The sequence below is a fragment of the Chinchilla lanigera genome, unplaced genomic scaffold, assembly GCF_000276665.1.
Source record: "Chinchilla lanigera isolate Chin_1 unplaced genomic scaffold, ChiLan1.0 scaffold00023, whole genome shotgun sequence".
In the NCBI taxonomy this organism is placed as follows: Eukaryota; Metazoa; Chordata; class Mammalia; order Rodentia; family Chinchillidae; genus Chinchilla; species Chinchilla lanigera.
This window is the reverse complement of record NW_004955424.1, coordinates 14978210-14989540: the sequence shown is the minus strand read 5'-3', so window position 1 is coordinate 14989540 and position 11331 is coordinate 14978210.

Here is an 11331-nt window from a genome sequence, read left to right as displayed (position 1 = left end):
TTTTTTGTCTTTTTGAGACAGGGTCTCGCTATGCAGTTCAGGCTGGCCTTGAGCTCACTTTGTAGCCCAGGCAGGTCTCAAACTTGCAATGATCCGCCTGCCTCAGCCTCCCGAGTGCTGGGATTACAGGTGTGCGCCACCACGCCCGACTTGGCTAAGGTTTTTTTGTTTGTTTGTGTTTTGGTTTTTTTGGCTAAGGTTTTTTTAGAGACAAGGTCTCACTGTGTAGCCTAGGCTGGCCTCAAACTCAGCAAAACTCTTGCCTCAGCCTCTAAGTGCTGAGATTATAGGCATGTGCCACCACACCCTCTTTTATTTAACTTAATTTCAAATTTTATTTTGGGACAGGGTTTCACTAAACTGCCCAGGCTGTCCTCCAACTTGTTGTCTTTCTGCTTTACACTCCTCAGCTCATCTGGTTATTGTTGTTGTTTTTTAAAGGATAAATATATATGGACACCGATAAAATATGTATGTAAATGCATATGATTTCAGTAAGAGCAAAGTATCCTCTTCCTCAAGAATAGATATCAAGATGTCCCTTTACACATAGCCAGGGATTTAGCTCAGTGGCACAAGTGCCTGCCTGGCAAGCGCAAAGTCCTAAGTATGATTCCTGGTACCAAAAAAGAAATATGTCTTTATTTTTTCCCTTCACAGTTTGCAGCACCTTTATGTTTTTAATTGACAATGCAAAAATTACACATATATACATTCTATACATGTATACCTTGTGTAATGTTCAGGTCAGAGTAAGCGTATCTCTCTCCTCAAAAATCATTTCTTTAAGTGAAAATGTTAAAAATCCTTTCTGCCAGCTTTTTAAAAAAATATACAGTACATTACCATTACCTATAGTCACCTTACTGTGCTCTGTATATGTACAGAACATACTTCTTCTATCTAACTGTAACTCAGTACCCACAGAACCTCCCTCCTGGGCCAGGGATATAGCTCAACATCACAGCACCTGCTTGACAAGTGCAAGGAGCTGAGTTCAATTCCTGGTACCTCAAAAAGTAGAAAAAAACAACAACGGGGGAGCAGGTATGGTGGCACATGCCTGTAATCCCAGCACTCGGGAGGCTGAGGCAGGAGGATCGCTGCAAGTTTGAGTCCAGCCAGGTCTACAAAGTGAGTTCAAGGCCAGACTGAACTGCATAATGAAACCCTATCTCAAAAAGATAAAAAAAAAAAAAGAAGAAGAATCTCCCTCCCTCTGTCTTTAAAGTCCATGTCCTTATTTGTTGTTTTTGTTTTTTGTCTTTTTTGAGACAGGGTCTTGCTATTCAGTTTAGGCTGGCCTTGAGCTCTCTTTGTAGCCCAGGCTGGTCTCGAACTCACAAGGACCCTCCTGCCTCAGCCTCCCTAGTGCTGGGATTATAGGCGTGCGCCACCACACCGGGCCTCATGTCCTTATTTGTAACATCCACCTGAATGTTTCTTGGTGGGAACTAGTTTATCTACCATGTAATAGTCTGGATTCGCTAAAAAGAAAAAAATGAAGATAGAAAATAGCTCCAAGATAAAACATGAAATGGAAAAACAGCAAAGAGAATCAGGGTGTATTGTGTGCATGTACCAACTCCCCACAATAAATATAATCATTACTTAAAACATATTTTAAAAAATCAAACACCACCACCACCACAACCAACAACAACCTGGCAATATTTATGATAAAATGGAATAAAGATTATATATTTGTTTTAGCTTACAGATTCATGAAACAACGTTATACAGATAAAAAGCTAAACACAAGGTTTTCTATTTGGGGTGGGGGAACTGTACAGATAAAGGATAGGAACCGGGAAGATACAAGTATATATCTTTTTACTTTTTTTAGTTTTGATCCTATAAGTGTACTTATTACTTACGCAAAGAAATACATACATATAAACACTAAAAGCAGAACTAAACTAAACTGCCAACTGTCATGGTGCTTCGACATCTGCTGTGGAGGGCAGCGGCTCCGCACACAGAGCCTGAAAGACGTGGGGTCGGCGGGCAGCCAGGCCAAGTGCACCCTCTTCCTTCTCCTGACTCAGAAACACAAAATCAATAGGCAAATTCCCTCGTCAGCTGTTCCGAAGGCAGTTGTTAAACAATTCTCTTCCTGCCCTTTACTCTCCTTTTCTTCCTTTTTCCAGAAAAGCCTGGAAAGCTCTGCCGCTCTCTGCACAGTGCTTTTTGAGCTCTGGCTGCCCTGTTTTCCTTCTCTCCTTTGGCCTGTGTCACCCTCCCTGTCTGCAATCAGATTTCCTGCCAGCTCGCCTGCGGGGTTCATCTGTCTTAGAACAAAAAAATACCTCCCAATATTCTCGTAGAACCTACAAACCTCAAGTCACAAGTTATTTTGTTCAATTCCTTACACAAAGCGGAATATGGTACCCTGGTTGTAAAATTTAGCAGAGTAAATCTGTTGGGTTTTAAAATGAGATCCCTTGGTTTCACTTTGTCGATCCAATCAGCTCAGAGTGACAGCTCTTATAAAATATCTGCTCTTGTGCAGAATCCCACGGGGCACATTTATTTGTGTGTGGAGTCGATCCCTGCAGTGAGCCGCAGTAAATTTCCATTCAGTAATTCAGGGACTGTTAATGGACACCAAATATGTCTCCATCACTGTCTGAGGCCCTGGGCTGGGGACAGAAGCAAACACAAGCTTCAGCTCCTGCCCTCAACACTGTATCTGGTGCAATTTGCTTTGTTTTGAAAATCTGTTTGGAAGGCATCTATTGTATCACTGAGTTGCGGATGTTTTCAGGGGTTACAGGCATGGCTTTCTCCCCCTTCTCCTTTTTTTAAGGGCTGGGGGGGAAATAGCTTTTCTATTGCAAAGATCACAGCTGAAACTCAAACTCTAGGCAATACAATCCACGTTAAGATTCACTAACTTTTCAGGGTGTTAATGTAGCTGTTGCAGTGTCACGCTTTCAGCTTTCGTTAGCTAGAACTCCTAGGCATATATGCAGGAAATCTGAGATGTCTGCTAGGTGTGTACAGTGAAAGGTTTTGCTCAAGTCAGATGTGAGTCAAAAGCAAGTCATTCTCTCAGACTCGGCGAGCCTGGTGGGGATTCCGGCATCCAGAATCATGTGGATTCTCCCCGGAGGACGTATCTCCCCAGAGGATGCTGGGCCAGAGTGCTTCTTTCCCTGGAGTGCTGTTAAACCTGCTGGGAACCCACAAGGCCGGGAGGACAGCATGCTCACTCCCCATTACACATGTTCAATGTCACGAGGAAGGGTACCTGGAGACTCATTCTCTACTGCCTTATTCTCAAAGGAAAACCCCAGCGAGGCAGAGGATGGCAACCACCACAGGCCATGAGCAGCAGTAAGAAGTCACCATGCAGCGGTGGCTCCCTTGCCTCTGTGTGCAGCACGCCAGCAGGGAGAAGGAGCAATGTGTTTCTCAGGTTTCCTGTCAGGACATCCTGGTTTGAGACACAGGACTGTCACTGTCAAAATAAAAGCTAACTGACAGACAGGAAACTGCCTGGTCACGTCCTTGAGAATCCCAGAACTCTGTCAGCTTGCAAAATACTGGGTAAAAGTAAGTATGGAAATCCTGTGTTCCAATGAATGACAAATAGTTTTTCTTCCAGGCAAAGAGGAGCTTAGGAACACAGGGGCAGGAAGTGGTTCCAGGAATCTGGCCTGGGGTAGGCTCCATGCACAGACGCCAGGCAGCAGGTTTGGAGGATCTTTGTCATAAGGATGTGGCCAACTCAGGGTACAAGGTTACTACATAAGCGGCAGACCCCGTTCTGATTGTGACTCTGAAGGTTACTTGTTAGTTCCCCAATGCTTTTGGGCCCCGCATGCCTCACCACCTGGCACTGTGCAGTATAAGCAGTCTTGGGAGTGTGGGGGAATGTGAAGGGGAAGCCATGAAAAACAGGGTGTAGGCTAGGGCCCTGCACTTTGGGCATGATAGTCACGGCAAGTTTAGGATCAGACAGAATGTTCATCTGTTCATTAATTAGTATTATTATTATTTGTTGTTGTTGTTTTGAGACAGTCTTGCTTTGTAGTTCAGGCTGACTTGAACTCACAATGTAACCCAGGCTGGCCTTGAACTTGTGGCAATCCTCCTGCCTCAGCCCCTCAGGTGGTGGGATTACAGCCATATCTCACCACGCCCAGCTTCCATTCATTAATTCATTCATTCACTAATTCAACAAATATTTATAAAACACCTCTGAGGTTTCAAACGCTATGGTAGGTGCTGGAAATGCAAAGATGAGTAAGAGTTCCCTATCTTTAATAAGTTCACAGTCTAAACCAGGGATGGTATGCACATCTATGATCCCAGTGCTTGGGAGGCTGAGGCAGGAAGATTTCTGTGTGTTCAAGGCCAGCCTGAACTACATATGGAGACCTTGTCTCAAAAGACTGAAAAAAGTAGGTGTAACAGCAGAGAGCCAAGTCAAGTGACACTTCGAGTAAAGCACTATAATGGATGCTTGCACAGAGCGCTACTGCTATTATTTGGGGGGGGGCGGTCTTTTTTTTTTCTTTTTAGTTTTGAGACAGGGCCTCGCTGTGCAGTTCAAACTGGCCTTGAGCTCACTTTGTAGCCCATGCTGGTCTCCAACTCACAACGATCCTCCTGCCTCAGCCTCCCAAGTGCTGGGATTACAGGCATGCACCACCATACCCAGCTTACTGCTATTATTTTATACCCTGCCTTCCTTCAAGGAAGATGGCACACGGAGAGTTGGGGAAAAGTAGTGAGAGACTGTGAAGCCTGAGGGGTAAGTAGGAATTAGCCAGGGAAGAGGGGAAAGCAAAGAGAGAACAAGGGGGACCAACATGTGCACAGGTACAGAAAAGAGGGGAAACGGCCTGGATAGACCGCTCGCCTGTCCGTGCGGATGGAGATGAAAGGGTTAGAGACGGCACTGAGGTAGGGACTGCTTTTGTGTGTGTGGTTCTGGGATTGAAGCCAGCGTCTCACACATGTAGGCAAGTGCTGAACCAAAAAGCTCTACTCTCTGGGGCTGGGTCTTACGTTTGTTTTGTCTCCAAGGTAGGGGTGAGGGTGGGGGAGGGATGGATACAACTGGTTGTCAATGAACATCTGAAGACTAGGAGATGCTGAAGGTTTGAAGTGGAGGAGATGCCTGACCCGGTTCCTGCAGTGGTCAGGCACCCCAGGGGAAGACTTGGAGGATAAGTGAAGCCGGGGATCCAGGAGAAAAATTATGTCTGCACTAAACTTGTGCCAGTGGGAGAGGGAAGAAGTGGGTAGACATAGGGTGTTGTGGTCAGGGTTTACAGGGAATGGATTTAACACAGGATATATAATTTATAAGATTATTTATAATAGTCACCCAAAGAGTCAACTACAGAAGAGTGCAGGGGATTTTTCCACACTAGAGACCCAAAGAATTCAGCTGAGGGCCTGGATCCCACAGCAGTGTCCTGCACAAGTCCAGCTGAAGACCTAGAGCCCTGGGCAATGTCTTCCAAGGGTCCAACTGGAGGCCTAGAGCCCACGACAATGTCTCATGCAAGTCTGTACCAAGGCTCTGCACTGGAAGGTGCAGAGGTCAGTGGTGGAAGCTAGAAAGTCCACGCCAGCAGGATCAAGGATCTGTGCCCCAAGGCTGAGGGATCTGCACTGGAGCCAGGAAGCGACACTCAAGGTGAGGACCAGAGCTCCCCCTGAAAAGAAGCGCAGACGTCCTCAGTGACAGCAAGGACCTGAGCTCTGACAATGGAAACAGCCGAGTTCTTATCAGGAAAACCTGTGCAACAAGCTTCTCTAGGAGGATCAACAGTGCACCACCTTCCCCTCCAGTTCCCTTTATGCTGTTGGCAACAGTCCTCAGGTGGGCTTTCCGCACCCAGCACCACACTGACTCAGTTCAAGCTGACCATTAGCTAACCCACACATAAGGTCAGCATGTTGGTTAAGAGTGGTGGCTGCTGTTTTAGGTCAAAGACTATGGATAGCCGGGTGTGGTGGCGCACGCCTGTAATCCCAGCACTCAGGAGACTGAGGCAAGAGGATCGTTGTGAGTTTGAGACCAGCCTGGGCTACAAAGTGAGCTCAAGGCTAGCCTGAACTGCATAGCGAGACCCTGTCTCAAAAAGACAAAAATAAATAAATAAATAACAAAGACTATGGATACTTATGGTTTCTCCTGGGCCACCCAACATGCAAAAAGTACTGGTAAACTGCCAATTCTTCAAAAGTATAGGTGTGCTTCTGCTCTCTGATTATAAAAGCTGGTGGTCTCTACTGCACATTACTATGTCTGGCAGGGTGTGGTGTGAGGTCACTTCTCAGATTCCTGTTAGTCTTGTGGTTATTCCAACGATTCCTTCTGTGTAGAGAGGAACCCTGTTCAGAAAAAAACAGGGTGGGCATGGTGGCACATGCCTGTAATCCCAGCACTTGGGAGGCTGAGGCAGGAGGATCCTTGCAAGTTCGAGGCCAGCCTGGGCTACAAAGTGAGCTTAAGGCCAGCCTGAACTGCATACCAATACCCTGTCTCAAAAAGAAGAAGAAGAAAAAAAAGAGATAGGGGCTAGGGGTTTAGCTCAGCGGCACAGCGCCTGCCTGGCAAGCGCAAGGTTGTGAGTTCGATCTCCGGTGTCAGAAAAAAAAAACAAAAAACAAAAAACAAAACAAAAAACAAAAAAAAAGAGAAAGAAAGAAAAAAAACTGGTACAACTGTTTAAGTACCCAGCCTGCTATACCAACAGGCCAGGTCCCAAGGGAAGGGCCTCATCTTTCTTTCATTATAGAATGTCTGGAGCTAGGCATGGTGGCACATGTCTGTAATTCCAATTTGGAGAGTCTGAAGCAATCAGGTCACAAGTTCAAGCTCAGCCTGGGCAACTTAGTGATTTAGCAAGACTTTGTCTCAAAATAAAAGTTTAAAAATGGCTAGGGATGTGGCTTAGTGTGACGGCAGAGTTCAATACCCAATATGGGGAAAAAAAAGTTTGAGCCCGAAGGACAAGAGAGTTCAGTTTAAGTCCTTCTTGTGCAGAAGAGGCAGCTAGAACTCCAAAGTGATAGACTTTAATAAGGACAGAAATGGAGATGAGCAGAACCAGCCAGGAACACAAGCCTCCCAGCTCTTCTTCTCTTAGGTGGCCATTTTATTTCTTCCATCTTTTGCTGTTGTTTTGAGACAGGGTCTTGCTATGTAGTTTAGAGTTGAGGTTGGCCTACACTCACCGCACTCCTTCAGCCTCAGCCTCCAGAGCCATATGACTCCAGGCGTGCATCACCACGCCCAGCCTAAGTCTCCTCATCTTATAATAACAAAGAGAGGAGAGCAGAGGGGTAGGGGATACCGAGAAGGTAAGTTACTAGGCACAGTGGAGCTGCCAGCCCTCATTTCTGGTTGTACAGTTCTATCCTCGGCCCTCTTCCCTCAGTTCCCAACAGAAGAGAGGGGACCCCTGCCCTGGAGGTCTTGCCTTTCCGTGTCATTTCTTGAGGAACGGTAGTGCATTTCTCAGCTCACCCTGACAGGTGCTAGCTCTTCACACTAGGGTTCACACTGTCTCACAGCTGATCTTTTCTCCTCAGCCATAAACTTTTACTTCTATTATTCTGTCTCATTACATTCATAACCCATGTAAGCATCCTCAGAATATCATTTTTGGTATATGTTCCAATTTCATCTCTGGCATGATAAACTTTACAGTTCTCAAACTCTTGGTTCCAAAATGAGCGCCATGGAGAGCAAGGTGGGCAGGCTGAGTCCCCTCCCTCGCTGGTGGCACTGCAGGCTCAGGCTGACCTGGGAGCAGGGGGCCTCCTGAGGAAACGCCTGCAGTCTCCGTCCTGCTCCTGCTTGGCGTCCGGCGCAAGGCTGCGGCCTCCCCTCCCCGTCCGCTGCTCCCAGCCAGGAACAGATGAGGAGAAGGTGCTTCCTTAGCTCCTTCCTCTGCCTTGGTTAGTGCTGGCACAGCCCACCAGCTCAACACATTCTTTTCAGAACTATAGTGGGGTTTTTTGTTGTCGTTGTTTGTTTGTTTCTGTCTTTTTGAGACAGGGTCTCGCTATGCAGTTCAGGCTGGCCTTCAGCTCACTTTGTAGCCCAGGCTGGTTTTGTTTTTTTTGTTTGTTTTTCTGGTACCAGAAATCAAACTCACAACCTCGCGCTTCCCAGGCAGGCACTGTGCCACTGAGCTAAATCCCCAGCCCTCCCAGGCTGGTTTTGAACTTGCAACAATCCTCCTGCCTCAGCCTCCTGAGTGCTGGGATTACAGGCGTGTGCTAACATGCCTGGCCTACAGTATTTGTATTTAGGGTAAAATTCCATTTTCCCTTGTCACTGTATCTGGCTTCAGACAACAGGCTCCCTTCAAAGACCTTGGCTTGTTTTCCCCAGGCAGTGAATCATATTCACAAGTTTTATCTCTTGTGACACAACACGGTCAGCTCCTCCCAACTCACGAAACATGATTAAAGATTGTGTCCCTTTTACCTTTATATTCACTTGCACAACGTTTACTTATTTATGTACTGGCCAAATCATCACACCCATCTGCCCCAAGTTGTAGAAGGAGCATGTCATTGAGGGCAGCCCTGTGCAGGGCCACATGCCAACTCCCAGTCCGGACTGGAGGTGGTGCTCCGTGGTGCAGTGCTTGCCTAGTCCCCAGCAGAAGGAGGGGAGACAGGAAGGGAGAGGGGGACAGGAAAGGAGACAGGAGCAGGCAGGCAGGAAGGCCCAGAGTTCCCTGCTCACTCTGAGAAGATCCACATCTCAAAGAAGTGGGGCTACCGTACTGAGGAATTTGAAGCTATATGATGGCTGACGGCAGCTTATCCCACAAGGCCTCGGGGTCAAGCGCATCTCAAGCATGGCCCCGGAACACACTGTGGGGCGGCACTCAGCAGCACTTCCATTAGGGTCCCCACCTCACTCATGCCCACCAGGAAATCTTACTTCCTGCCTGAAAATAAGGAGGAGAAACGCCTCAGGATGTCCTCCGACTTCCCCACTCCTGCTTTTAACTTTCTCCATAGTGCAGCTGTCACCATCTGACACAATATGTGTTCACTTGTTCTCCTCCCCCACTCGAACATGACCTTCTGGGGAAGTAGGACCTTCTTTCTGTTCAATGTTGTACCCCCAGGACCCAGCTTCACATCTGACACATATTAGCTATCTAATAAATGTTGCATAAATTGTTGAAGATCTTTTTTTTTGAGACAGGGTCTTGCTATGCAGTTCAGGCTGGCCTTGAGCTCACTTTGTAGCCCAGGCTGGCCTCGAACTCACAGCGATCCTCCTGCCTCAGCCTCCCGAGTGCTGGGATTACAGGCCCGCGCCACCCTGCGCGGCAAACTGTTGAATAGTTGGTTTTCTCTTCTTTTTCTTCGGGGCCTACCACTTCCCTCTCCAATTACAGCCATGTCTTCCCATTGGCTTAACAGCTAAGGGATCAATGACCGTGTACTTCACATCAATTCCAGAAGTGAACTTCATCACAGTGGCAGCGGGTAGTCCCCCTGTCCACTTTCTCCAGCTACTGAGCTGACGTCCACACTGCAAGTCCTACTCCTTCCAGTGGCACTGCCCCTCAACCTCCCACTGCAGTCTTGCCTTGGGAAGCCACGGAGCCTGATGAACTTGTCTCCCACCTAGAACGTAGCGCTTTCTGCCTTGTGCACATACTATAATTTTCCTGCATGTGAGTTCAGTAAGGCCAACGGTAGACACTGGTTGGAGTCTCCGAAATACCTAACCTTCATTTATCTGCCTTGTCCTGGGAATTTCTCTATCCCACACTGTGGCCAAGTTCAAGATTAGAATAAGGGTGTTGGGCGGGGGGGTGTCTGCCTCTGTCGCCTTTCTCTTGTCTCCTGTGCTTCCACACACAACTCCACGGTGTGGGCTGCTATCCTCACGACCTCACGAAGAGAACACAGTGGCCCTGAGGGGTGTGGTGAATCCGAATTATACAAACACCATAACTCTGTCTTTTGCGCTGCTGACTGGCAAATAGGCAATGGTCTGTAGAAGCAGCAGGTGCAGGAGAGGTGACTCTTGCCAGATGGTGCTAAAAAAAGGTCCAAGTGTGACTCTAGGGAGTCCTTTCATTAACCCATCCATGACCAAGGCAAAGGGCAGGGGTAGCTTTTCCCGTCTTTAAGGCCTTCTCTTTTCTTTTCTTTTTTTTTTTTTTAATACAAGCTTTCATGGTGTAGCTCAGGCTGGACTTTAAACCACTATGTAGCCGAGGCTGACCTCAAACTCACAGTGATCCTCTTGCCTCAGCCTCCCTAGTGTTCGGATTACAGGCCTGCGCCAGCATGCATGGCCAAGGGCTTCTACTTTTAAACGCTCTACCTATCACGGTTGTTGCTGTCCTGATACACAAGGCGGGAGCGGCCAAGAGAGCACGCGGAGGGAAGATGCTGAGTGAGAAGCACTCCTTCATCCCCTCTAGGATGGTCCTGAGCATCTCTGAGCCTACAGACGTGACAGGTGCTTCCTCTCTTTCGAGAGACCTACAACAGACTTGAGCACAGTCTCCAAGAGCACAGGGCTCCACCACACCCTTGCTGTGGGCTGTGAGGCGAGCTGTGTAAACCTGCCGAACTGGTTTCATCTCCACAGCGAGAGCGTGATTCCAGCCAGCTCACAGCACCCTTGGGGAACCAAGTGGGATCACCGTGTGAAAAGCTCAGTCAGCCCCAGCCCGTGTTTCTTTCCCTTCCTTTCCGGAGACGCCTGCCCTCGCTCACCCCTCTGGGCCAGCCTCACGTCAGGGCCTGGAGGCCGGCTTGACTCCAGGGGACAAGGCATCCCTGAGCCGACCACTTGGCCACAGCAACGTCACACGAGGTCAAAGATCCTGCAGAAGGGCAGCACAGGGCAAAAACCGGGCCGCCGGGTACCCCAAGGCTGCAGGCGCCCGGGGGGTTCCCAGGGACGAGGAGTTACGCGGGCAGGGCAGAGAATCCGGGGAACACTCTCCCCTCCGATGTGGCCAGGCCCTCGATCCGGCTGTTCAGGTCACAGACGAACCCTTTGCTAGCTCTTTGTTTTTTTTTCTGGAACCGGGAATCGAACTCACGACATCGTGCTTGCCAGGCAGGCGCTGTGCCGCTGAGCTAAGTCCCCAGGCCACCCCCCACCCCCCCGCTTTGCTAGCTCTTGTTGCTTTATATTGTTTAAAGCACCTTTGCTTCCAAAAATCAAGTGGGGCACGGGGCTCATCCTAAGCGAATGGAAGCCTCTATGCTTAGCCAGACACGAAACACGAAGCCTTTTGCTTTAGGCCTGCCCGGGCTCACGGCCCCCCAGACGGCCTCTCCGCGCCGGTGGACGCGGAGGAGCTG